This window comes from Polyodon spathula, chromosome 10 (genome assembly GCF_017654505.1).
Source record: "Polyodon spathula isolate WHYD16114869_AA chromosome 10, ASM1765450v1, whole genome shotgun sequence".
NCBI classification, from domain to species: domain Eukaryota; kingdom Metazoa; phylum Chordata; class Actinopteri; order Acipenseriformes; family Polyodontidae; genus Polyodon; species Polyodon spathula.
In genome coordinates this window covers 19,267,305-19,292,400 of record NC_054543.1, presented here as the reverse complement: position 1 = coordinate 19,292,400, position 25,096 = coordinate 19,267,305, and the positions used below count along the sequence as shown (strand labels likewise).

Genomic DNA, 25,096 nt, shown 5'->3' with positions numbered 1-25,096 from the left:
CAGGGACATTGTGGGCCCTGACTGGGACTGCCCATCAATATGCTTGCGAACAAACTTGTGATTTAGCAACCAGGTTAATGAATGAGCACTGGGAAGAAGGAAGGTTATAACAGACTGTATCAGTAGCTGACAATCCCTTTAAAACTAGGACTCAATATTGTTCATCCAATACAGCTAATACAACGTTTAACAGTAAGTCCCTTACCAAACGTATGTTACAAACAACACACTGTAGGTTTAACATAAACACTTCCTAAAGATACAGACACCCCAACATTATGCAGACTAAAAGTCTGTTAGAGCCATTTGCCATCAATTATGGAATGCAAAGTCAGGGCAAACAAACTCTGCGCCCATGTTTTCACACTGCACCGTTGCTAAATAGGGCCCTGTGTATTAAGGCTATACGCCTCCATGTTACTGAACTTCTGAGACATGGAATTGTAAGCTTATTGCTCTATCCCAGGCTTGGGGATGGATTTCATTATAAATAGTTACAATGTATATGTTAAATTCATGTAACATTATTAAGGTGCCAGTGGCCAGCAATAGCAGGTCTAACTCCGGAGGGCCCAGGAGGGGTTCAAAAGTTTTTACTTTTATTTTAATTTTTTTAAACAATGATACTGTCCTTCATGTTTATATTTGCAGACGTTACATATTTGTATCACTGTAGCTGCCGGTGCCAGTAATTCAGATTGTATCCTCCCTCATTTCAACAGGTATCGCTACTGTCTTAATTATCCTAACTTTTTTCCACTGGAGGCTAGTATGAGGCACATCTTCATGGAAGGGTTTGGGGTACTATTCAGAACTAACATCTGCAGTTATATTCTGTGTGCACGATTCATTCTGTAGTTTAGACAGAAGCTGTCAGGTGCTGTTGCGGGAACCAAAATAAACTACAGCAAATCAACATGCCTGCATTTCTGATTTAATAAATAAATAAATAAATAAATAATAAGTGAGACAATTTCCGCAAATGTCTGTGCAGAATTGTGAATTCTGTAATTATTTCTGTGATCACATAACTGGGGAATCCTGTTCGTTTATGATTAAAAATAGTGTAATGTTGAATGTTTATAAATGTATTTAAAGATTTATTTCTGGCTATTGACTATATGGAAGCACATTAAATAAAAATCTTGATATTAAAAGTTCATCTTAGTATTTCAAATTTGATTTTTGACCACAGGAAACAACGTAGCCACCTTCACAAAACTGTTGGACTCACAACACTAATGAGGCATTTGTCAAAATAATAAATATGTGGTATTACATACTATAGTCGTAGTTATAATAACTTATAGAAGTCTGTACACCTGTGGCAAAGTGCCCCACCCCTGTGTGTATTTTGTGTTGTATGTTGTGTGTTAATGTTGGTGTGTAGTCATTGGTACACAGGATATAAACGGGTCTGTGTAACACAAGTGTTTAAAATGTATATTTGTATTTAGGCACGAAGATTGCAAAGCACTTCATGTGCAAGTAAAATGTAATAATATGTGAGAATGGGGAATTGCACTTTATTAATTCACGTGCAGTTGTACCGCGACTCCAACTGTTATTGATTAGCAATCGAGCCTCGGTGCAGCTGCATAAAAGCAGCATGTTTTCACTCACTTGGGGTTGTGTGTTCGGTGAGTGGAAAACAGGATTGGAGACGGAGGTAATTGTAATAGATCTAATAATATAAGCTCACCGTGTTTTGTCTGTATAGTCCGTTTTGTTTGTCTTTTTGTTTTGGCTACGAGTGCCATGTCATGTGTCTTGTTTGTCTTACAACCTTTTATTTTCTGTCTGTCTGTTCATTATTAAATGCTGAGCGAGACCATTCACTCAGCTTCACCAAACTCCACCTCTGTTGTTTATTTCCTGGTTCCTGGTTTCTGGTTTGACGTCACCCACTGCAGCCATCTTTGTGACAACACCACAATTGTTGGATATTTCCTTGCAGCCATGATTTACTTGTCATTTAAAGTAAATCTCACACAAGTACTGGAGCAGCAGACCCCAGCCTTATTTGGATTAGCAGATCTTCCCAGGCTGATTTACTGTCAAGGATGGGCCAAGCTCTGAGGGAGGGATATTATAGCATTTCTGGGTTCTATCTTAGTTCCGATTGTCAGACAATTACTATGGAAACCAATCAATTTACAGCCTTGAGTGGACAATATGACATCTTGGCATTCAATGGCAACATAAGCCTGTAAATAGATCCCCATTGCAAATGGGAAGTATGCATTCACAAGCAGCACAGAGGGATACCACAGGGGGCCTGGCTCACACAGCCCATACTACTTGTTAAAGACATAGGCAGTTTTGCTACTTCCTTCAGAATAAAAAAAATGATGTTAGTAAGGAGTCACTAGTCACTAAAAGAAAAGAAATGCAATACATCTAATAATAAATGTTTCACAATCTTTTTCACTGTCATTAAATGTCTCTGCTGACACTTATGCTATGCAAAACCCCAGGGGTGGAGTCAGTTTCAAAGCAGCTATGTGGAGGGGTACATCCCGCCCCTGTGTGTATTTTGTCTGTTATATATTATTGTGATAAAGTGCCCTCCCCTGTGTATATTATCTGTTATGTGTGTGGTGTGTTGAATGTTGGTGTATAGTAATTGGTACACGGGATATAAACGGGTCTGTGTAATACAAGTGTTTAAAATGTATATTTGTATTTAGGCACAAGGATTGCACAACACTTCACGTGCAAGTAAAAAGTAATAATATGTGAGCACGGGGAATTGCACTTTATTAATTCACGTGCGGTTGTACCAAGACTCCAATTGAATGATTGATTAGCAATCGAGTCACGGTACAGCTGCATAAAAGCTGCATGTTTTCACCCACTGGGGGTTGGGTGTTCGGTGAGTGGAGAACGGGATAGGAGACGGAGGTAAAAATAATCAAAAGAATAATAATAGTAGATAAATATCTGCTCACCGTGTTTGTCTGTATCGTCTATTTTGTTAGTCCGTTTGTTTTGGCGAATGTGCCGTGTCCTGTGTTTTTGTTTGTACAACCTTTTTATTTTCTGTCTGTTCTGTTTATTTATTAAATGAACCAAACTCCACCTCTCTCGCTGTTTATTTTCCCGTTTCTGGTCTGACGCCACCCACTCTGGCCGTCTCTGTGACAATTATGCATTGTTATTATTTAAATGGGTGTATGTATTGGTGCACTGGGTGTGGTGTTATTAGTGTTTAATATGTATTTATTTGTGGACGGGTGTTTAAGGTTGGCAGGGAAGGTACTGCATGTGCAGACTGTTCCTGGTCCCGATCGAATGATTATCAAGCAGTTGAGTCCAGGCACAGCTGCATAAAAGAGGCAGAAACCTCTCAGTCTAGGTTGGGTGTTCAGAGGTGGAACAAGAGAGTGAGACAGTAAGAACTGAAAAATATAACAATTGCTACTTGTGCTGGCTTTAAACCAGCACGGTACTTGTTTGTTTGTCTGTTTGTTTTGGGCATTGTGCAGTTTGTGTTTGTAAAATGTTTTTGTTTTGTTCAGGCATTTTATTTGATTATTAAAAAGGTGTAGTAGCACTTCACTCGCAGCACTGTATCTGTATTTCCTGGTCTGTCACCCACAAGCCATCCGGGTGGCAGCCTGTCACACAAGGAATATACTCCTCTTCTTCATCCCTCTTTAAAGTGCTTCAAGTTAAAATTATCTTTTGTAAATACAGCAATAGCAGATCAATTTCATTTGACACAACTACAGTGTTCTGCAGATGGGACTCGGGTAAGAGACCATTTGTGTTCCGCCTTTTAACAAAGAGTACTACTGGAATGTCATTATAAGGCAAAAGGGAGCCTTGACCATACCGCATTATAACTCATTCCAAGATATAAACAGCCATCTAATAATGAGGGAGCGCTGTACCATATTTGTCTGCTTGTATTGTTACAGTGACAAGAATTGATAGAATTAGCTGTAGGTGGGTTGATGTGACAGATGCTAACTTATTCACTTCCTTGTATTGTAATTGAATGCTCTCATGAGTTAGACCCAATTAAAGGGCTGAAATCAACACTCAAATTCAAATGCAATAGTTTCATGTTGAGCACATATGCATATAGAGAGATAATGGCAAATAACTGAATTGGAGATACAATGCAAACACACCTAACAAAAAAATGTAAGAATGTGACACCCAGTAGCTAAAGGGTGTGTGGACAATGGGGCCAAATACTAGTTATGTTCAGTCACATTTTCCACTTGTATTAGCGTGGGCATCTCAAAGACGTCTCCTGTTTATAGTACGTTATACACCTATTACCTAGGTGTGACAAAGAATGAATGAATCTGAATAAACAGTCTCCCTCTCGACATGTGAGAGCACTACACAGCCGGAATTACTTGCCCCGTACTGAATGGTTGGTCAGTTCATTCCAGGGGCAGTCGGAAGCTGGCCATTCAGGAAAGGGATGGCATCACGGTACCAGGAGTCATCGCCCTAGTACGTTGAGCTAAGTTTCATTCATGGAGGAGACGTGCTTGAACTAGCTATCGGAGGGGGCGGGGCTATGGGTACTTTAGGGGTACATGACGTCATGATCGGTTCCTTTTGTTGTGGTTGATGGGAGTAAACAAGGACTGTTTGGGAACGATAGTTAAGTGTTTTATCTTGTTTTTTGCAACTGTGTATACTTTGTCTTTGCTAGACTAATTAAGCATGGATCTGGGAGCTGCAGCCTTGGGCCAGCGATTCACCCGGACTTCATTCAGCACCTGCACTTAACCAGCATCACTGTTCCAGCACCGCACCTGCACTAAGAGCACGTGCTGTCCAGAGACGTATCTGTGTTTGTGTTGTGTCTGTGTTGTTTGTAATTATTATTTCGGGACTGCAACCCCCTTGTTTTGATGCTGGCAATACCCACTGGTGGGGAGAGCCAGCTTTATTATTTAAACCCGGTCAAGGAGACCATAAGGAAATTAAAAGTAATAACGTGAACCATGAACTTTGTGTTTGTCCTTGTTTGGAGCACCTGCATCACCCTTGCATGGTGCACAGCAACCCACACATTCACACTAAGTTACTGGGCTACGAGGCCCCCTTTGAAAACCTGCAAGAATGATTGCACTGTTTCACACATCCAATAATCTGCAGCTTAGAATAGAACAAGATCATCTTCTCACAAAACAGATGCCATGAGTGTCAATGGATGACCATAGCTTGTCCGATGTTACAAGTCGGATGAGCAGTTTACCAGCTGAAGCAAAGGGAAGGAGAGGTATCTCTTTACATTGCAAAGGAAGGAGAGGTGTCTCTTTATAATACAAGAGAAGGAGAGGTATCTCTTTATATTACAAGGGAAGGAGAGGTATCTCTTCATATTACAAAGAAATGAGAGGTACCTTTATATTACAAGGGAAGGAGAGGTATCTCTTCATATTGCAAGGGAAGGAGAGGTGCCTCTATTATAAGGGAAGGAGAGGTATCTCTTCATTTTACAAGGGAAGGAGAGGTATCTCTTTATATTACAAGGGAATGAGAGGTATCTTCATATTACAAGGGAAGGAGCGGTATCTTCATATTACAAAGGAATGAGAGGTATCTTCATATTACAAAGGAATGAGAGGTATCTCTTTATATGACAAGGGGAGATGATCTCTTCATATTACAAGGGGAGGAGAGGTATCTCTTTATATTACCAGATTCTGATAGACTCAATAACTTGTACTACAGTGTTGTTATTGTCCTAACTAAGTTTAATCAAAACACAATTGGATAGGTCGTTAACTAGATACACATTTTACTCCAATGTACAGACTATATAATGACAGGCAGATACATGGTCTGAGGTGCCTTCATATATCCCCAGACTGTAATAGTCTCCAAAACTCGTTTTAAAGAACATGCAAACAAAGCTCCATTGTAATTGGATAAGCTCTTCTCTAATATATGTACAAATAAAGCTAAGAGAGTATTCAATGTTTGGGTGCACAAATGATTGCAGATGTTAGGATATTTTAAGGGTGCTACTGTAAATGTATTAATAACTAGAAAATAAAAACTTCAAAGACATCATATCATCAACCTTACTACTGAGTGCAGTGTTGGTGTAGTCTGTGGATCTAACAGTCTAACTGCAGTAATCATCCAGAGCAGTCAAAGCAGTGTTACTTCCTCATATCTAACATAAAAGACATACAAGGGCAAAGTGTAATTCAAAGCACAATGTATTCATGATTCAGTAGGCTTTACTTTTAATGCTACACATCTTCTGAAATACGGCACACAAGTCCAGCACTAAATACCAGCAGTGCCTAAGTAAATGTTAAGTGTCAAGAATGAACTATACAAAAAACCTCTGGTTGAAGAGTGCTAATACCCAGCTAGTTACCACAGTATGTATTACAGTGAACATTTATGTTTACCTTTGCTTGTGCATAGACAGTGGGTCCCATTCACAGGCAGCTGTAACTAAAGTGAAACTCTATTAACAGTAGGTTTCCTAAGTAGCCCGGAGTGTGTAATAATGCGTACCTCTTCCTTCCTGCTACTATCTCTGACAACGCACTGGGCTTTCTCATTGGCTCAGTCTGTCTGACTGCTGTTGTTTATTTTTTGCAAACTAGATTATAGATATTGCAAAAGACTAGCCAATAGAGTAAGCCATGGACAGAGTCTTCTGGGTCAAGACATTTTATTCTTGCTATATAACAGCATGGTCAATAAAAAATCAACATTATAGGAGCCTGCAAAAATAACATCACAGAAAATAAGACTTTAAAAACCATAAATACAATTGAAATACATTTCTCCTTTGCTCAGACATTTTTTGGTTATGTATTTCAGTTTTTACCCAAATTGATTTTTAGAAGGCTGTGTCTGGAAGCTGCAAACATTTCTTATGTGTTTAACCATATTTCAAAATCTGTCACTGAGCATTTACTAGGGTGAAGTAATCTGACTTTGTGTCACGATGAAGTCAGTAAATGACAGCCCTTTTTATTATTGATGTATTATGTGTTTTTCTTTTGCTTGCAGCTTCATAACAGCCTCTGCCATAGTGACATCTCAGCACATCACAGAACTCTGTCATAGGATTTGAGCCTCATCAACAGTCTTTTTTAACACAATACACAGGACTATTGCCTGCAAAGTTTTATCATATTAGTTATTCTTGGCACAAAGTCCAAATTCATATAGCAAAAACCATTAAAAGAAAGTGTTATTTTAACACAAAGGCATGTTACTGGATTAATGTCAACTGTTCACGTGAAATTGCGCTAGCTTGCAAAGTTGTGTAACAGCAAGTTACGAATTATTATTACCTAGCATATGCACAACCTTAAAACGTATTGAAAATTGCAAAGAATGAAGCAAAAAGAACATGAAGTAAAAAGAAGACGACTCGGTTCACAGCTACCCCCAGGCACCGCGCAGCGTCTCTTTTTTTTTTTTTTTGCTATATCAGTTTTGACAGTAATAGTTGAGCATAAGATTTCCAAGGACAGTATACCCCTGAAACTTTCTCAATTGATCTGGACATTGTCAGTTTTGAAACAATATTGGAACATGGAAATCCATTTGAGAGGCAGCGCTAACTTGTAAAATCTTCTAAGCAATTACAAACCTGCTCCATTTTGATTACTAATACTGTAAGTTATTGGAGACTAAGCCAAGAAGCAAAAAAGCTTTGAAAAAGTCCACAGGGGCAAAAAAATAATTTTACTTAATTACAATTTATTGCGCTTAGCAGGAATCTAAAAGGTTATCTGCAGGAGAATTATATATTGTTGGACTAATGCAAGAAGTAATGGACTTCTTCATTAGTAACTGTTGCAATTATGAGCTGTTGCATGGCTGCAGCTATACCAGTGATCAATCTTACTTCAGCGCAATAAACAGGGTATTTTTCTACAAATAATATTTATAAATTTAGAATCACAGCACTAGAGCAGGCTACTGAAGTGCAAACATATGTGTGTGCATTGTTTGTAGGGCTGTGTATGTTTCTAATAACCATCAAATATGATAAAAATCCCAATGCAACTCAGAAGAGAAACCAGGGACGAAGGTTATTAACTGAACCTGTAAAAAATGTTTTTATATAAAAGGCCATTACAAAAAATGTAGGACCTCATCTGTTTCTGTTCAGTGGCATGTATTTTCCATGTGAATGCACTGCTCAAGGGTGTAATACATACTACAGATCAGGAAAAAGCAGGCCTTTTAAATCTCAAACAGAACAGTTCTGACTTTCCCTGAAGCCACAATTACAACCTGTGACCCTGTGCTGGAACTGTGTCCTGTGCTAATATCCCAATCAAATGCACAGTGTCATCAAGTAAAATCCTACTAGCCATCCCTTACCACATTAGTGGTTTAATATGGGTAGTATTAGTCTTAGAAAAGGATTGCTACTGGAAGTGTCCACCCTATATAGTACAAGGATATTGTAAGTGTGACTCCCACACTGTCTAAATACAGGGTGCCATACCCACTAGCTTAATACATCTTGCCTGGTCTAGCAATCTCATGCTACCAACATATTCCTTCCACTGGAATCTTTGCTCACCTTTCAAAGTCTTCCTGGATATCATCTTGCCTGGACATTTGTCACAAACACCAAACTGGCATTAAGCCTCATGCAGACCACAGCCCTAGAATGTCTTCATAGTTATATATTCACCTCTCAACTATCTCCCCACTATGTCGTAATCGGTCTGTTTCTGTCACAGCAAACACACAACATCAGATGACTACTGGCAACAAGCTGCCTCGCTCAAAGGGGCTAGATGACATCTGCTATATTACGGATTTTTTGTAACCTAATAATACCCCCTGCTTGTCATCAGCTACAGTGTCTGGTATTCCTATTGGGATACTTTCAGCAATATAGGCACCCTGTCCCAGTCCCTAGCTGCTCTCTATAGAGCGCCTCTCTTATTCATTTAGTGCATTGTTTCCCAACCAGGGGTACGCGTACCCCTAGGGGGTACGTGGGAAGATTTTAAAAAATGTGCAAAAAATAAATAAATATTGGGAAAAATATTTCCAAACAATCCATATGTTCAAGTTATTTCAATCTCAATAGGCAGGAAAACATTTACTGAGGTCACTGGTGTGAAATCTCTAGTTTATTTTGTATTTGTAGGACAATTTTTTACTTTAGTTTTAGTGAGTATTTTTTATTCACCCTGGCCACTTCCCACCAGTTGACCCTCGCTCACTCCTCCGCGGCCACACGCCAGAGTCACTTACGATTTCAGGTAACAGGCAGCTAGCTTTGAGTAGAAGAAAGACACTAGCTATGAATCAATGGCTGAAAAAACGCACTGTTCCAAGCAGCAGCAACGCTAGCGGCAGGTCAAGTAAACACGTGGAGAAAAGAAAGTTGACAAGTCAAAGTACCGTCAATTTCATGAACAGTATGTCCTCTTCGGTTTCACATCCACACCTACGGAGCCGCTTCAGCCACTGTGTTTCCTCTGCGGCGATGTGCTCTCAAATAATAGCATGAAACCAGCCCATTTACAACGGCACCTCAGTACCAAGCGTCTTTCCTGTGTGGGTAAGACAGACGAGTTTTTCCATAGAAAGCTGTGGGAATTTAAGGGAAGTCAAGAGAATTTAAAGAAAGCAACTGCAGTATCAACCAAAGCATTGGAAGCCTCATATGCTGTGTCGCTACTTGTTTACTGTTTATTATAACTGGGGAGCTAATTTTGCTTGCTGCTGTTATTCTCGCAGAAACAATGATTGATAAGAAAGCAGCTGATGCACTGATGACTGTACCATTGTCAAATAACATTGTGTGCCGCAGGATCGATGACATGGGCGTTGATATTGTTGATCAAGTGGTGGAAAAGTTAAAACATTCCAGTTCATTTGCTCTGCAGTTGGATGAATCGACCGACGTCAGCAGGGAAGCCCAGTTGATTGCGTTTGTGCGATACAGAGCAATTAATGAGCACATTCTGTTCTGCAAGAAGCTAACGGGTGAGGATGTGTTTCACATTATTGACAGCTTTTTCTCAGAGCACAATCTGGATTGGAAATCCTGTACTCATTTGTGCATGGATGGTGCGGCGTCAATGACTGGGAGGGTGAAAGGATTACTTGCCCAAATAAAGAAGGTCAACCCCGACGTTGAGTGGAATCACTGTATCATTCACAGGGAGGAACTGGCCAGCAAGAGAATGAGTTACATGACGTTTTGTGAAAGTGATTAACTTTATCGAGTCCAGGCCTCTGAATCACAGACTGTTTGAAAGACTCTGTCACGACAGTGGGACTGAGCATCCGCAGCTACTGCTTCACACCGACGTACGTTGGCTATCGAGAGGGAAAACACTACAGAGGCTTTTTGAGCTGTGCGACGAAGTAAGTGCTTTTCTGTCAGAGCACTCACACCCCCTTGTGGCTGTGTTCGAGGACACAGACTGGGTAGCTCGCCTTACCTATCTTGTTGATATGTTCAGCAAACTGAACAACCTGAATCTAACTCTGCAAGGTAAAGACACACACATTCTAAACATGCATGACAAAGTGTGTGGATTCATGAAGAAGATCAAACTCTGGGAGAGGAAATGTGAAGATGGGGACATAAGTTGTTTCCAGCAGCTTGACACCTACCTTTCTACAGGTGATGTTGACAGAGCTCCTATGGTGCAACTAGTAAGCAGTTCTGGTGTGATGTGGAGAAGGAATATCCTGATTTGGGAAAACATGCACTGAATGAACTGCTGCCATTTGGATCTACATATTTATGTGAAGTGGCATTTTCATCTATGACCATAATCAAGACCAAGCACAGGAACAGACTCAACTTGGAGAAAAGCCTGATAACTGCTGTTGCCACACTGTCCCTGAGACTGACAAAGCTTATGAGCGAGAGACAGTGTCAAGTTTCTCATTGATTGGTGAGTCCTCATGTGTGATACACAAGTCTATACATATGGGTGATATTGAGAGTAGGCTGCTACTATGTGTATAAAATTTGATCTTTGTTTTTGTATAACTGGTCTGGACTCCTGAAGATGTGAAAAAGTCATACAAATATTAAACTGATAAAAGTATGAGCATTATTATAGTAATACATTATCATTATTCACAGGTAAATGACAGACAGACAAATAATATTGATATTAAACCTAATTTAGTCAAATTTACACCTAATCTAGGAATCACACCAGTCACACACGCATAATGGGGTACTTCAAGCAGGTGAAAGTGGGGGTACAGTACCCAAAAAACATTGGGAACCGCTGATTTAGTGCACTTAGCTCTCACAAATTAGGGCATAGCTAGAACATACACAGGCGCTTTGAAAAGTACAGTATTCAAACCAATTTTAAAAAGCCTTAGTCAAATACATGCTTACTATATATACTGCATTATTATTTTTATAATTAAAAATGCAGAACCTGGCATCTTATCCAGTACAATGTTCAGCTACTATTGAGTAGCAAAAATAAATATCCTAAATACTCAATAACAGAAAGCAGACCCATTCACCCTTTGAAGTGTGTCACAACCAGCGCTGGCAGATGCCCACTCACTGGCAGGAACCTCCATGGTGACATGAAAAATGACGGGTCTCACAAAGCTGGATCCCTATTGCATACCGGGTGCCGATTAATTCACAACATGAAGAACAGCAGTTAGTTCAGCTGTAAGCAAACCCCCGCGACGACTGCCAAACACTGAATGTGCAATACACCTGCCATCTGCAGCAGTTATTGTACTGCTGGTCAATGATGTAACATAGCGCCCTCTTGTGTTGACTTCATGGCACTATTGCTGCCAAGTCCTTACAGATGCCACAGCAAATGGCCTGGATCTCAAGTAAATGTCTTAAAAATACAAGGTACAATCATATTTAACTTTTCCAGTAGTTCACAGCTTTGGCTTTAATGTGTCTGAATACATAATATCTAGTAATGTATTAACTCTCATAAATTCAAGTCTAACAAAAATACATTTTTTTTTCACACTGAGTTTTTAATTTCCATGTTTTAGAGGTTGAATAACGCAAAACAGGGCAGCGTTATTTTTTTATTTGTATTCCTTCTCAAGCCTGATAATTTGTAATGTGAGCTTTCCCAGTAACATGATATTTACAGGTGTCCTGCTTCATCTTTTATAGGACGAGTCATTCTGGTTGAACCTTGATTTAGGAATCCTAAAGCCCTCTGTTCTGACAGTCAGTGAACCTTATTTTGGAGTAAAGGCAATCTCAATGAAACTAGAATGAAATGACCTGAAGGAGAGAAGAAGCAGTTTCAAATCCTTACTGACTAGCTTCTTATATAATTGTTCAAATAATTTGATTCCACTTTGTAAAGGACAAGGGTCTACATGGGAATTCTGTCTACAAATGGCTGCTGAAAATGGCTGCAACTGTTACTGGAACAATTTTTAGAATTTGCAGAAATCAACTTCTCTATTGCCACATTCGTATTTGTTCCTTATTGAATCCTATACAGACCAACTTGTACAATTTTGTCAATTTTAATGTAATTTTTCCTTCATAGCATTCATTTTGTAGTGTGAGTGCCTGTGACAGGGTAAGCCCTGTCGCTGGTGCTCGCGGGGATATGTGCAGCTGGTACTCGGAGCAGGAGACATGTTGCTAAGCAACCAATTTAGCAGTTAGGCTCTCCCGGCACTGAGCTGATCGGGAGGTCCGGATTTGGGTGCCGTGTCCGGGGAGGCTGCGCGCAGCTTAAAAAGGAATCTGCTCGAGGTAGCTGCACCGCCACCCTAAACAGAGGGGCTCTATGTTGACATCAAGGAGGAGAGCGTCTGCTCCGTAAGACTAACTACACGAAATCCTTTCACTGAAAGACAGTGTTTGCGAAGGCATTGCCCAGCTGAGGGCATTTCAAAAGGCAGTTTAAAAGAGGCCAGAGTCACCGTGGGTTGCCAGGACCCAGGGAGCCCAGAAGCAAGTCAGTTTAGGGGATGTTCATCCCAAGCAATATAGAAAGGGTTTGCGTTGTACAGTAGGTTCCTGGAGCAGGTCGTCTGTTTTAGTGGGACAAATGCACGCCTTGTGTGGCAAACCTTTATTTTTAGCTTTGTTTGATGTTCTTTTCTTCTCTTTATTGCTGGTACTCTAGTGGCAGCACTTGTATTGAATTGAAACGCCACGCCTGTACGGCGTGTCAACACCCACTGCTCTGTGTCTGCAGTGACGACCCACACATGAAACACTTCCATTTAAAAAAAATCAGTATGCAGCATTATAAATATTAAAATACATACTAAACATTGATGTTATTAAAAATTGGTGCTCACGTTAAAAATAAATGCAAAATACAAAAAAAAAAAAAAAAAAAAAAACTTAAAATGAGCAAATAGTCATGTGGGCCAACAATTCCCATTTTATGTTCATGGTTTGTGTTCATGGTTTCAATGGGGTGTCAATACTGTGTGAAAAAGAACTGTTTAATTGTAAATTAGAAAAGTGTGGAATGTGGCCAGGTGTGGATCTAGTCAGGACCAGATTAACCCATCACTGGGCCCTAGGCAAGCAAAAATCACTGCCCCCCTACCCCTGAACAAACAGCCACACACACACATATACATACAAACATACATACATACACACACACCCCTATATACATTATAGCATTTATAACTAGCCATCCACCCTCTTACAACAGGTATAATTCTCAGTTTTAATTTATGAATGAATCTGACAGAAAATTAAACCGTAGGGGATATGCTAAAAACATTTGTTTTTTTAAAACGGAAAAAACTAAAGCTGCCCGACAATGACTGTTCCTGACTTACTGAATAAAAAGGCAACAGTTCAAACAAACAAGGAACAACATATGAAGTTGAAAAAAGGTAATATATAGAAGGTAGCTCAGACTTTAATTCTCTAACAGTAGCTCCACTATAGTAAAAAACAAACATACCTGCACATTGCTGTGCTGTCATATACATTACAGTTTACTGCACACAAAATTGGCAATAATGTTTCCTTGTTTTTTTTTTGTTTTTTTTGTTGATCAGATGGGTTTTGACTCGCTTCATTAAAGAAAATACCCATTTTCTCCAGAGCAGAGAAATCGCCAATGTTTTGTCATACAAGTAAGTTGAGATGTTACATACGATAGATTTCTGTACCCTATAGAATTCTGTACCCCTGATGATTCCATGCCGACACAGCTGCATTTTTTCGAAGATCGCTGGATGTGAGCGCTTGATGTTTCTAAACAGTATTTACATATAATACAATGAAAATGTGTTTTGAAAGAAAAAAATAAAGTTGTATAAGGTTACTTTAAATTTTGTGTATTGAGCAAAGCAGGAGACTGAACATACTGTATATCTAGAAAATCACTGGTGTTAAATTTTCTGTTTTATTTTGCCACACAATAACTGTTTTGGCAGAAGTGACATTAATCAGGACTGGCTCTATGTTCAACAATATTTAATTGCTTAGATAACATTTTTCTTTTTTACCCCAATACATTTATAGATATTGCACATGGTTTTTACATACGGATTCATCAGAGTGGTCACTACAAAAGCGCCCCTTACATAGAAGCGGTTTTAAATACAGATGCACACTATCAATATAACTTTCAACTCACTAAATGCAAATTTCCCTGCAGATCGAACATGATTAGCAATCAGTTATATGGCTGACTAACCATGCAAACACTGGCAAGCTATTCATGTATTTCTCATGCATTGCTGCTCAGTGCTCCCCACTGCAAAGTAACCTAAGATTTACAAGAATGATTTTGACAAGCCTCATGCATTTTGCATGAAATCAGTCCAGTAATAGGACAGCCTAAATTGGGCCTTAATAAGCCAAAGTCAGAATGAGAGTTTCCCTTATTTTCTCAAGCAAAGTATAAAAGCAGCAACTGTTCAATCAAAGTCCCTTGTGCTGGAAATTGTGCCTCTATTTGTAGAAAATGCTACAATAAAACTTATGTGATCGCTCCTGGGTTTGAAATAGATAAACAAACACCGGAAGGGTTACTCATTAATAGGTGTATGTGGAAGGCCCGAGGCCTGAAAAGTGTGTTTGTGGAGTGTTTATTTTTGTTTGGGGGTGTTTTGTGTTTGTGTTTTGTAAATACTAGTGTGCACATATTTTATTAGTGAGTCAAACACTAATAAAACACACACCAAGCGAGGTGTGTGTGTGGGGGTCAGGGTTTGTTGGGTTTTATAAGGAATAAGCATTAGTTTAGGGATTTTAGATCTTACATAGTATAGGAGCAACGTGTGTAAGCGTGACCTCCACTGATTAGTGGAGTAGCGCTCATCATATTCACTGCAACTTTTGTTTTCAGTGTTTTATTTAGCTTTTTGTACATTTCTTGTATGTCCCCCGTGAGCCACCATTGCTGGTAGCGCCATGTGGTTTTTCATTTGTTTGACTAAATAAATCCTGCGCACCTGAGCTACGTTGTCAACTGAAACCTCTGTGCGTCTCCCCGTCTGTCAGAGCGTAACCTGCACTCTCTACCACAGTGTCATTGTGTGTAAATATAGTTATGCATAGCTATGCAAAGACTGAGCAATTTAATGGATTAAAATAATCAGCACTTGCATTAAAATTGTAGCACTAAAATTGTAGCTAACAAATAATTCCTAATTAGTTAGAAATAGATAGCGGTTATGTTAAAGGGACCATTTACTTTCCAGAGAAATTGCAGAAAGATTTTCTAAAACGAGGACACTAAAACTCTTTCCATATTGAGTGCATCCAGCTTGTAATTTACCAAAACTGAACGGATCACATTCAACGAAGCATTTAAAACAATCCCGGCATGTGGTGTTAACCTTCTTTAGGCAGAGTTAATCCTGCTCTAATCCTCTCCTTGCAGTTTACAGTCACAATTTAGAGCGTTACAACAACAACATTTAAAGTCACAACAAAGTCTTTAAATCACATTAACCCTTTCATAAGACTATTAATTAAACACACTCAGAAAGTGCAGTATACAGACTGCTCTGGTTAATGAACACTCACCATTTTTTCTTACAACAATTCTACAAAATATTAAATGGACACACTTCAGTTGTAAAAAACAAAATCAACTGTTAACCGTTTCTTCTGCATACATTCTGCCGATTTTAACAAATGCATTTTTGAAAGTAGACACATACAGACAGTGGCAAGTTACTGCCAACGACGACTGTAAAATTGTTAATATGGAATTTTCAACTAAGAAACCTCCATATTAGCAATACAACTCCAGCACTGTTAAATATAGATTGGGAAGAACTAAGGGGTGGCCTACAGTATGACACCCTGAGGAGCTAAGCATGGCACACAAGGAGATGTTCTTAGCACTCAAGTTCGGATAATCACATTTTGAATACACTATGCTCAATGCAAACCATTATCTAGTATCTGAAACAAGGTTGTTTCTTCTAACTTGTATCAAAAACACAAGCCGTTAGTAGAAACAATTGGTTCAACCTTGACCGCCACCACTTTTACAGTTGTAAAGTATCTTGAGAGGAGCCGTACTTCCTTGCGCCAATAGGGACCACAACGAGCGTTACCCTGACAGAAAACCAACATTTTCCAGAGATCAATATCAGAATCTCCTAATGATGATGACTTAAAAAATCTCAAAAATCTCGTCCTGAGAATTCTCAGTTGGCAGTTTCATTTTTCAAAATACTGCTTATTTTTCTCAACTAATCATGTAGCACTGACAGTAGCACAACACACTTGCAAACTGAAGGTTAGTTTCAAATCCCATGCATGCCAGACTCTTTTTCTATGTATATTATATAAAAAAGTTTTTTGCAGACAAATGTTCCATTTTAAAACTGAAATAAATATGTATTTTTTGGTGCAATGTGTGTGACTAGTATGCAATGTGTGCGACTTTAATATAAATGAGATAAAAATAAATACGTTCCCTAGTATATTTCCATGTTGACAAAATAATAATTGTCATTAAACTTGGATGTCCTGTAAAATTCATATGCATGGATAAAACTGCACGGGGTCTGTGAAAAACTGCAAAAAAAAAAAAAAAAGGGGGAAAAAGAAGAAGAAAAAGATTTTTATCTTAATTTGGCGTCTTATTTCTCTTACTATATGACATGTTGTGACAGAGAGCGAATGAATACGAATCAACAATCTCCCTCTCGACCTGTGAGGGTACTGTAAAACAGGAACTGCATGCCTCATACAGAATGGTTGGGCAGTTCATTCCAGGAGCAGTCAGAACCCAGCCATTCAGGAAGGGGGCGGCGTCACAGTACCAGGACGGAGACATGTCTGTGTTTGTTATTATTATTTCAGGACTGCAACCCCTTGGTTTTGATGTTGGCCATACCCGTAGTTGGGTAGAGCCAGCATTATTATTTAAATGGTCAAGACCCAAAAAGAAAATAAAAGAACTTGAACAGTGAAATTTGTGTTTGTCATTGTCTGGAGCACTTGCATCACCCTTTCACCTACGCACTGCAACCCACACGTTCACACAGGTGTTGACTTTTGTTTCTACATTTCACCTAAAAGTATTGAAAACTACAAATTAAAAGTGAAATGGTGCTTTTGGCTGATTTACTTTGCCGCCTGCCTCTCTTCTGTCCAAATTCTCATCGACCTCTCTGCATCCTTTGACCATGCTATTCTTCTGTCCTCCCTTGTGGACCTGGGACTCTCTGGCATGGCTCACCCTCTGCCTTTTACTCTGTTTTGACAGGTGTCCCTCAAGGCTCAGTCCTCTATACCCAATTCCTGGGTCCCCTCATCTCCTCACATTGCTTCTTGTATCATCTCTATGCTGATGATGCTCAGATCTTCCTGTCCTTTCCCCTCTCTGACCACGACGTTTCCTCTGACCCCAACATTTCTTGAACCTGCCTCTCGACCATCACCTGGATGCACCCACATCATCTCAAACTCAACCTTTCCAACTCAGACCTCCTTTTTATCCCACTGTTCCTCCCCCACTGCTGCTATCTCTATTCTCTTGAATTCACAACCCTCTTTCCCTCCTCATCCACCAAAAACCTCTGTGTCACCCTCGACCCCATCCCTCTCTTACTCTCAGCACGTCTCTACCCTGGCACGCTCCTGTCGCTTCTTCCTCAGCAACATACGCAGAATTTAGCCCTTCCTCACTGACTACTCCAGACAGCTCCTAGTTCAGGTCCTGGTACTGTCCCCTCTTGATTACTGTACCTCCCTCCTAGCCGGCCTCCCTGCGTCTGCCATCCATCCGCTGCAGCTAATCTAAAACTCTGCTGCTCGCCTTGTCTTTTCCACCCTTGCTCTTCAGTGGTTGACCTACCCACGGATGTCGGGAATGCTCTGTCCCTGACCACCTCCCAGTGCTGCCTCAAGATACAGCTGTTCAGACAGCATCTGTAAACCTCACAACTCAACTATACTGGACTATATGGTACCCAATTCTACTAGTACTTGCATCAGCATGTACTTGCACTGAACTGCTACTACTGCTCTTAATTATAACTACTTCCTGTATCTTGCATTTGACTTTACTCTTATAGGTATCCATTTTCAGTTTTTGTTTTAGGTTTTTTTTGTAATTGCTCTTATTTGAAATCATTCTCATCCATTCACCGTACTTATTAGGTGCTCATACTGGACTTTACTCTTATAAGCAAATATTTTTAATACAAGTTTACTCCTCTTAGTCCAACCCGCTCTTATATGTAACTATTTACTGTATTCTCTATTTTTTGCTCTTATTTGAATTTGATCTTTTGCGACTGATTGTATTGTACTTTGCAACTGCTCTTATCTGTAACGTGACATTCTGTAATGTCACACTTTGTAATGTGATACTTTGTACTGTGATATTCTGCAACACTTGTAAGTTTCCCTGGAGAAGGGTGTCTGCTAAGAAATACATAATAATAATAATAATAATAATAATAATAATAATAATAATAATAATAATAATAATAATAATAATATGAATTGATCTGAATTGGAAGGGGTGCACTCGAGAGAATGGACTCTTATTGAAGTTATTATTTTGAGGTGAATTTTCATCTTGTTGGGTCAAAGATGAGAACTGCTAAGCATGCTTGTTGTACAGATGGACTGTGAAGTTATGTTGCATCAGACAGGTAAGACCTTAAAAGCCTCATCACATATACAGACAAAAGACAACTGCACAATGACAGGAGGAGACGTGAAAATGGTCTCTGCCTTACAACCAACATGCACAACTATGTAGCCTAAAATATTCCACTACTTCAGGAAGCTGCTCTGGGTCTATATACCTAGAAATGCCTCCTTGCTTGGGGTACGCTTGTTTGGAGAAGGGTTGTAAAATCTGAATCATTTCCCTGGTTTATAACAAACTGAATCCTACACATGAGTGTGCGAGAGACTCATGTGTAAACATTATGGCCTGCTATAAACATTTAACATCAGTGTTATGCTTACAGTTTGGTTGATAAATATTAGGTAACTACAGTATGCAAACAACATCACCAACGCATCTCTGAAGTTTTGTCCTTTGCCTTAAAACACAGTATGCTGACTGAAAGCTTGCACTCAAATCGATATATAATATGCCATGTACTGTCTGGCTGTTTCACTACTATAAAATATTCAGCAAGTTACAGCTCCTCAGCTAATAGACCACATAATTACTTTTTTGGACATTCTCAAGGCACAGAAATGACATGACATTCATGCATGTTGTTGACAGTGGTGTAATACAACAGATAGGGTGGGTTACAGAAAAAAAAAAAACATATTCTTTGGTCTTATTTGTTTTGTTTTGTTTTTTAATTTCAAGTGCCAAATTATGTTAAACATAATTTTCTCCCCAATGCAGAATGACCCATTCCCCACCACAGCTCAGGAGAACGGAAGGCCAGTGGATGTCCTCTGATCCCACAACCAATCCAATTGCATCTTTGCACCCAGGAGAGCAGATGTCAGTGAGCTACCAACATCCGGACAACAACCAGGCCTGAAGGTGCCTGGCCAGCAGGGTTCACTCTAGTGCGATGAAGAGAAACAGTCCCTGCTGGTTTTGCCTACCTAACCCTCGGGAGCACTAGAGCCACTGCAGAGCTCTCTGTATAATCCTCGGCAAAGACTGGACACAAACCTGCACTTCCCTGACTGTATGGCTCACCCTGCATACCATGCCTTTTACAGATGAGACACTCTGGGACCCCTCTTCTTGCCATTGTTTTGCCACCTTATAGAAAATGTTAAAAATTGAATCAAAAGAAATATTGCATTTCAATGTGAATACACTGTTGACTGTTAATAAACGGTACATATAATTCTACAAAGCACCACCTTAAAAGCATTGTTACATCGTCATTGGCTATTTCACGATAATGCCTGTGCTTCTACAGTACTGTATCTGCTGTTCAAATGGGACTTATTAATCATTGGGTAGAACAAAAAACAACCCACAGGATGTAAATTCAAGAACATAATCAGACTGGAGGAGCAATCAGGGCCAGCTTATGCCTGAATGTCATTCTAATTACACAGAACATTTGTTATTAAATGAAAGTGCACTAAGAGCATGGAAGTCAGGCTGCCTATAAATTTTTTTTTAACTATCAGCATAAATTAAAGAAGATCGTACTGCCACAAGTCAGAAGATCATACATTTCAGGATATAATTATTATTATTATTATTATTATTATTATTATTATTATTATTATTATTATTATTATTACACTATGTAACACAATTTTTGTTCCTGGGTAGTAAGTGTTATTTCCTAATTGCCTATGCCTCAAAAGTATAGAAAATGGCTATTATTCCCCACAAACTTTGCTTTTGTGACCAGGACAGTGATATTTTGAAACTTACCTATTTCCAATGAGAAAACGGGCGAATTTGTGTCTTTTCGTTTACATAAAGTCAGAAAAAAACAACATATGAATCCAAATTAACATGTATTTATACTAAAGTAATACAAAAATGACTACAAAATATTTAGAAGTGAGTAGTTTTTCGAGATTTACAATTATACTATAAATCACTTTCATGAATCAGCCCCCAAATGTAGTCTCCCATCATGTTCTCGTTATACTGTCCTTGGTAGCGGCGTTCAAAGTCCAATATATCCTGGTGGAAGTGCTCGCCTTGCTCCTCCGAGTACGCTCCCATGTTCTCCTTGAATTTATAAAGATAAGGGCATCAAGGATATGGTCTTTGAGGGACATCCTACAGCCCATTGTGCCGTAGTTCTTCACCAGGGTCTCAACCAGTTCCACATAGTTTCGGCCTTGTGATTGCCCAGGAAGCCCCAAACCACCGCGACAAAGCTGCTCCAAGCCGCTTTCTCCTTACTAGTGAGCTTCTTGGGGAATTCATTGCACTCCAGGATCTTCTTTATCTGTGGTCTGACGAAGACACCAGCTTTGACCTTTGTCTCAGACAGCTTAGGGAAGAAGTCTTGAAGGTACTTGAAGGCTGCCGACTCCTTATCTAGAGCTCTGACAAATTGTTTCATAAGGCCCAATTTGATGTGCAGTGGTGGCATCAGCACCTTCCGGGGGTCCACCAGTGGCTCCCACTTGACGTTGTTCCTCCCCACAGAGAACTCAGTCCGCTGTGGCCAGTCCCACCTGTGGTAGTGCGCCTTGGTGTCTCTGCTGTCCCAAAGGCAAAGATAGCAGGGAAACTTGGTAAAACCGCCTTGGAGACCCATCAGGAATGCCACCATTTTGAAGTCTCCTTTGACCTCCCAGCCGTACTCATCATACTTCAAGGTGTCCAGCAAGGTCTTGATGCTGCTGTAATCCTCTTTGAGGTGCACCGAGTGAGCCAGGGGAAGAGACGGGTACTTGTTACCATTATGGAGCAGCACGGCTTTGAGGCTCCTGGATGAGCTGTCAATGAAGAGGCACCACTCATTCTGGTTACAGGCGATTCCGATTGCCTCGAACAGACTGGTCACATTGTGGCAGAAGCAGAGCCCATGACGCTTCCTCTGATCTGCGACTTGCACACTTTCATCCAACAAGTTCCACTGCTTGAGCCTAAACGTCAAAAGCTCGGCATTGGACTTGGTGAGACCAAGATCTCTAATCAAGTTGTTGAGGTCTTTTTGGTTGGGGTAGTATGGGTTTCTCTCCTCAGCTCCACCTCTGAAATTGTCATCTGGATCTACAATGTCTTCCTCACTCTCTGACTTGCTGCTCTCTTCTAAAGATGGCTGCTCTCTCTCCGGAGGAGTGGGTACGGGGAGCTCATGGCAGGGTGGCACCGGGGCGATGGATGAAGGAAGGTCCGGATGCGTGATAGCAGATGCATTCTTGCCAGTCCGACGTTTGGAAGGGTCCACCATGCAGAAGTAGCAGTTGCTTGAGCGGTCAGTGGGTTCCCACCAAATTCTTGGGATAGCGAACTTCATGGCTCTCTTTTCCCCTCTGTACCATCCTACAAAAATACATTTATTTCACCCATGACTAACGTGTAAGAGATTCTCGCAACATTTTTCATATATGATATATTTTTTCAATAACATTGAAAATTGTAAAACATTTTAAAATTAAAAACTTTTACAATTTTAAAAATTTTAACAAATTTTATAACATAAAATTCCGAGCAACAATTGTCCATCTTACCTTCCAGAGTTTTTTTGCAGTGCTCGCAGGTGAAATGAGGTGCCCAGGGTTTGTCTTGATCCCCGACAGGCATGCCGAAATATGCCTTGTAGGCCTCACACATCTTAGCAGATGCTTCCACTGAGTACTTTTTCGCTCTTGTCTTGATAAATTGGCCGCAGACATAGCAAAATGCGTCTGCCGGATTCTTGCAGCCTCTTGATGCCATCTCAGAAAAATGCAGATATGTATCCACTTAGGCAGCTGGAACTAAACTGAACTGGTGGGCTTAAGGCCCCTGTATTTATACTACTATTTATATTACTGGAAAGTTCTAGAAAGTTCTAGAAGTTACTCCAAGTTTACTCAGCACTGAATCTATCTGGAATGTTCTGGAAAATAGGTAAATTTCAAAATATCACTGTCCTGGTCACAAAAACAAAGTTTGTGGGGAATAATAGCCATTCTCTATACTTTTGAGGCATAAGCAATTAGGAAATAACACTTACTACCCAGGAACCAAAAAAAAAAAAAAAAAAATTGTTACACAGTGTTATTATTATTATTATTATTATTATTATTATTATTATTATTATTATTATTAAAGCCATATTGCAGCCACTTCATTAAGATCTTATTGAATAAAGTTAGCACATCAAGGGACAGTTATACAGCTGAACAACATAAACTGTCATGTTATTCACGGTGTAGTATATATGTCCCAGAGCAGTTAGGGTTAGTTAGTGTGCAGAAGCAAAGCTTTAAACAGGTTTTTCTTCCACAAAGCAGGATTACCTAACTTCTCGGTGGCGTATCCCTTTAACTGGTGGGGAAGCAAGGTCAAAGATAGTATGAACAAATAAGAAGACCACCTAAACAGGCTGCGAAATGCGCAACACTTCATATTATTCTGATAATAGCACATGGGGTGTTTGTTTCCTAATAAAAAAATAATCAAATCAGTAAAAATAAGACAGTGGTCCAGTTCATCAGGTAGTACTGCAAACTGTATGTTATAAAACAGATATTTCAACGAGCATATGGACTCAAGCCAACTGAGATCTAGTCATGGAGCTGGTCCAGGGAGGTGCTCTTCAAACCAGCCAAATCTGACCTCTCTGCATCCATGGGTAGGAGGCAGGGCACTTCAGTACACCAGGGGGGAATTCTGCTTAACTGCAACTCAACTGCATCTGCCATGACATTCAGCAAGGAATACCACTTAACCTTGCCCCACAGTTCTCAATCGTAAATTCAAAGATGGGGCCTTTTTCGATAGTTTCATCCTGAAGCCTTTTTGTGAGGTCATTAAATCAGACAGTAAAGGAGGTAGACAGTAGCAGCGCTGCATACAGAAAGTCAATTAAATTATGAGCACACCTAAGCAATTTGAAAGTGGCACCTCTCAATTTGCGACATTTTATAAGAATATGAAATAAAATGTAACAAAACAAGTAACACTAGGGTTTGCACATTAACAGCTCACCTTTCATAAAATAATTTCACTTTGGTGTAAAGACCTGAAATTCACTTAAATTCAACTCTTTCTGTTTTAGCAACAGTCAGTTGTTGTAGGTAAATTGGGAATAACGTCAATAAAAGGTCACACCTTTCAAGACACCACATTTCATTTCTATTTCTGGCATCTCCTTATACAGTATACTTTACATTTGACCATCAAGATATACACTCCTGTGGCCCCCACAATGTTAATGATTAACTGCCTTTCAGTGTGTCCTCTGATTTAGCTATGTGTTTTTGGAATTATTTGAGTAACAAGGGTAGTTTAACAAATAACATTATTATATCCGCAAATTAATTGCAATGGAACTTATAAGCATGCACAACACCACTCGATACTGAACTAGTGACTTACTCAGTAGTCATTATATTTTTAAGTGTAAACTCCGAAATAGTCAACCTGATTTTTTTTCCACCCAATTTACTTTAATTAATGCTGGAGAAAAAACTGATTGAAAAAAAAGGACACACAGTGTACTACTTAAAGTAAAACAAAAGTTCAAGGCTTACAGGTACTGCACTAAAACTAAAAACATACCATTGCAAACCCGTAAGACACGTCAACTCTGTAAAGCCTGTGTTTATTACGAATATCAGAATTCTGCACACGTAGTTAACAGAAGTCAATTAAAATAAAATACAAACAAAAGCACGTGTGTTGCGTGGAATATATTCTGGTTTATACTTACAAAATGCTTATCCCGCCACTTCAGATCAAACGTGATTTATTGAGGAAGACTTAATAAATGAGATGTTCGTACAGAATGGCCCTTTGGCCGCGGAACGCAAGAAGGATAAGCACCATCTTAATTCCGAAAAAAAAGCAGATTGCAATACATTTTTTGTTCACAGCTGTAGAGAAATCGTATTAAATACCGCCCTCCAAATCTTCATTCACAGAATACTGGCAGTAGCCAATGTTTGACACACACGCTGTTTATTCACTTGCGGTGCTTCAAGGGGGCTTCCTTTTGCAAGATAGAATTGTCTCGCCAAAAAAAAAAAAAAAAAAAAAAATCAGTACCGTAATTATAGGTA

At 39.6% G+C, this 25,096-nt stretch overlaps 1 protein-coding gene and 1 long non-coding RNA gene across 4 annotated transcripts in view; one reads left to right on the top strand and one right to left on the bottom strand.

Annotated features, from left to right (window-relative positions):
- LOC121321898 overlaps positions 1 to 20,536 on the top strand; it is a 34,732-nt gene extending 14,196 nt beyond the window's left edge. Inside the window, exon 3 of the long non-coding RNA XR_005950983.1 lies at positions 19,791 to 20,536. This is a non-coding gene — a long non-coding RNA (uncharacterized LOC121321898). The remainder of the gene's footprint in view (positions 1 to 19,790) is intronic.
- The window catches only part of LOC121321895 (sorbin and SH3 domain-containing protein 1-like), a 138,982-nt gene extending 114,098 nt beyond the window's left edge, over positions 1 to 24,884 (bottom strand). For 2 of the 3 annotated variants that reach the window (XM_041261250.1, XM_041261246.1), the window contains exon 1: positions 24,748 to 24,884. The gene's annotated coding sequence lies outside the window, so the exon portion shown is untranslated. The remainder of the gene's footprint in view (positions 1 to 24,747) is intronic. The other variant, XM_041261258.1, reaches the window with a different exon arrangement.
- Positions 24,885 to 25,096: the final 212 nt, after the last annotated feature.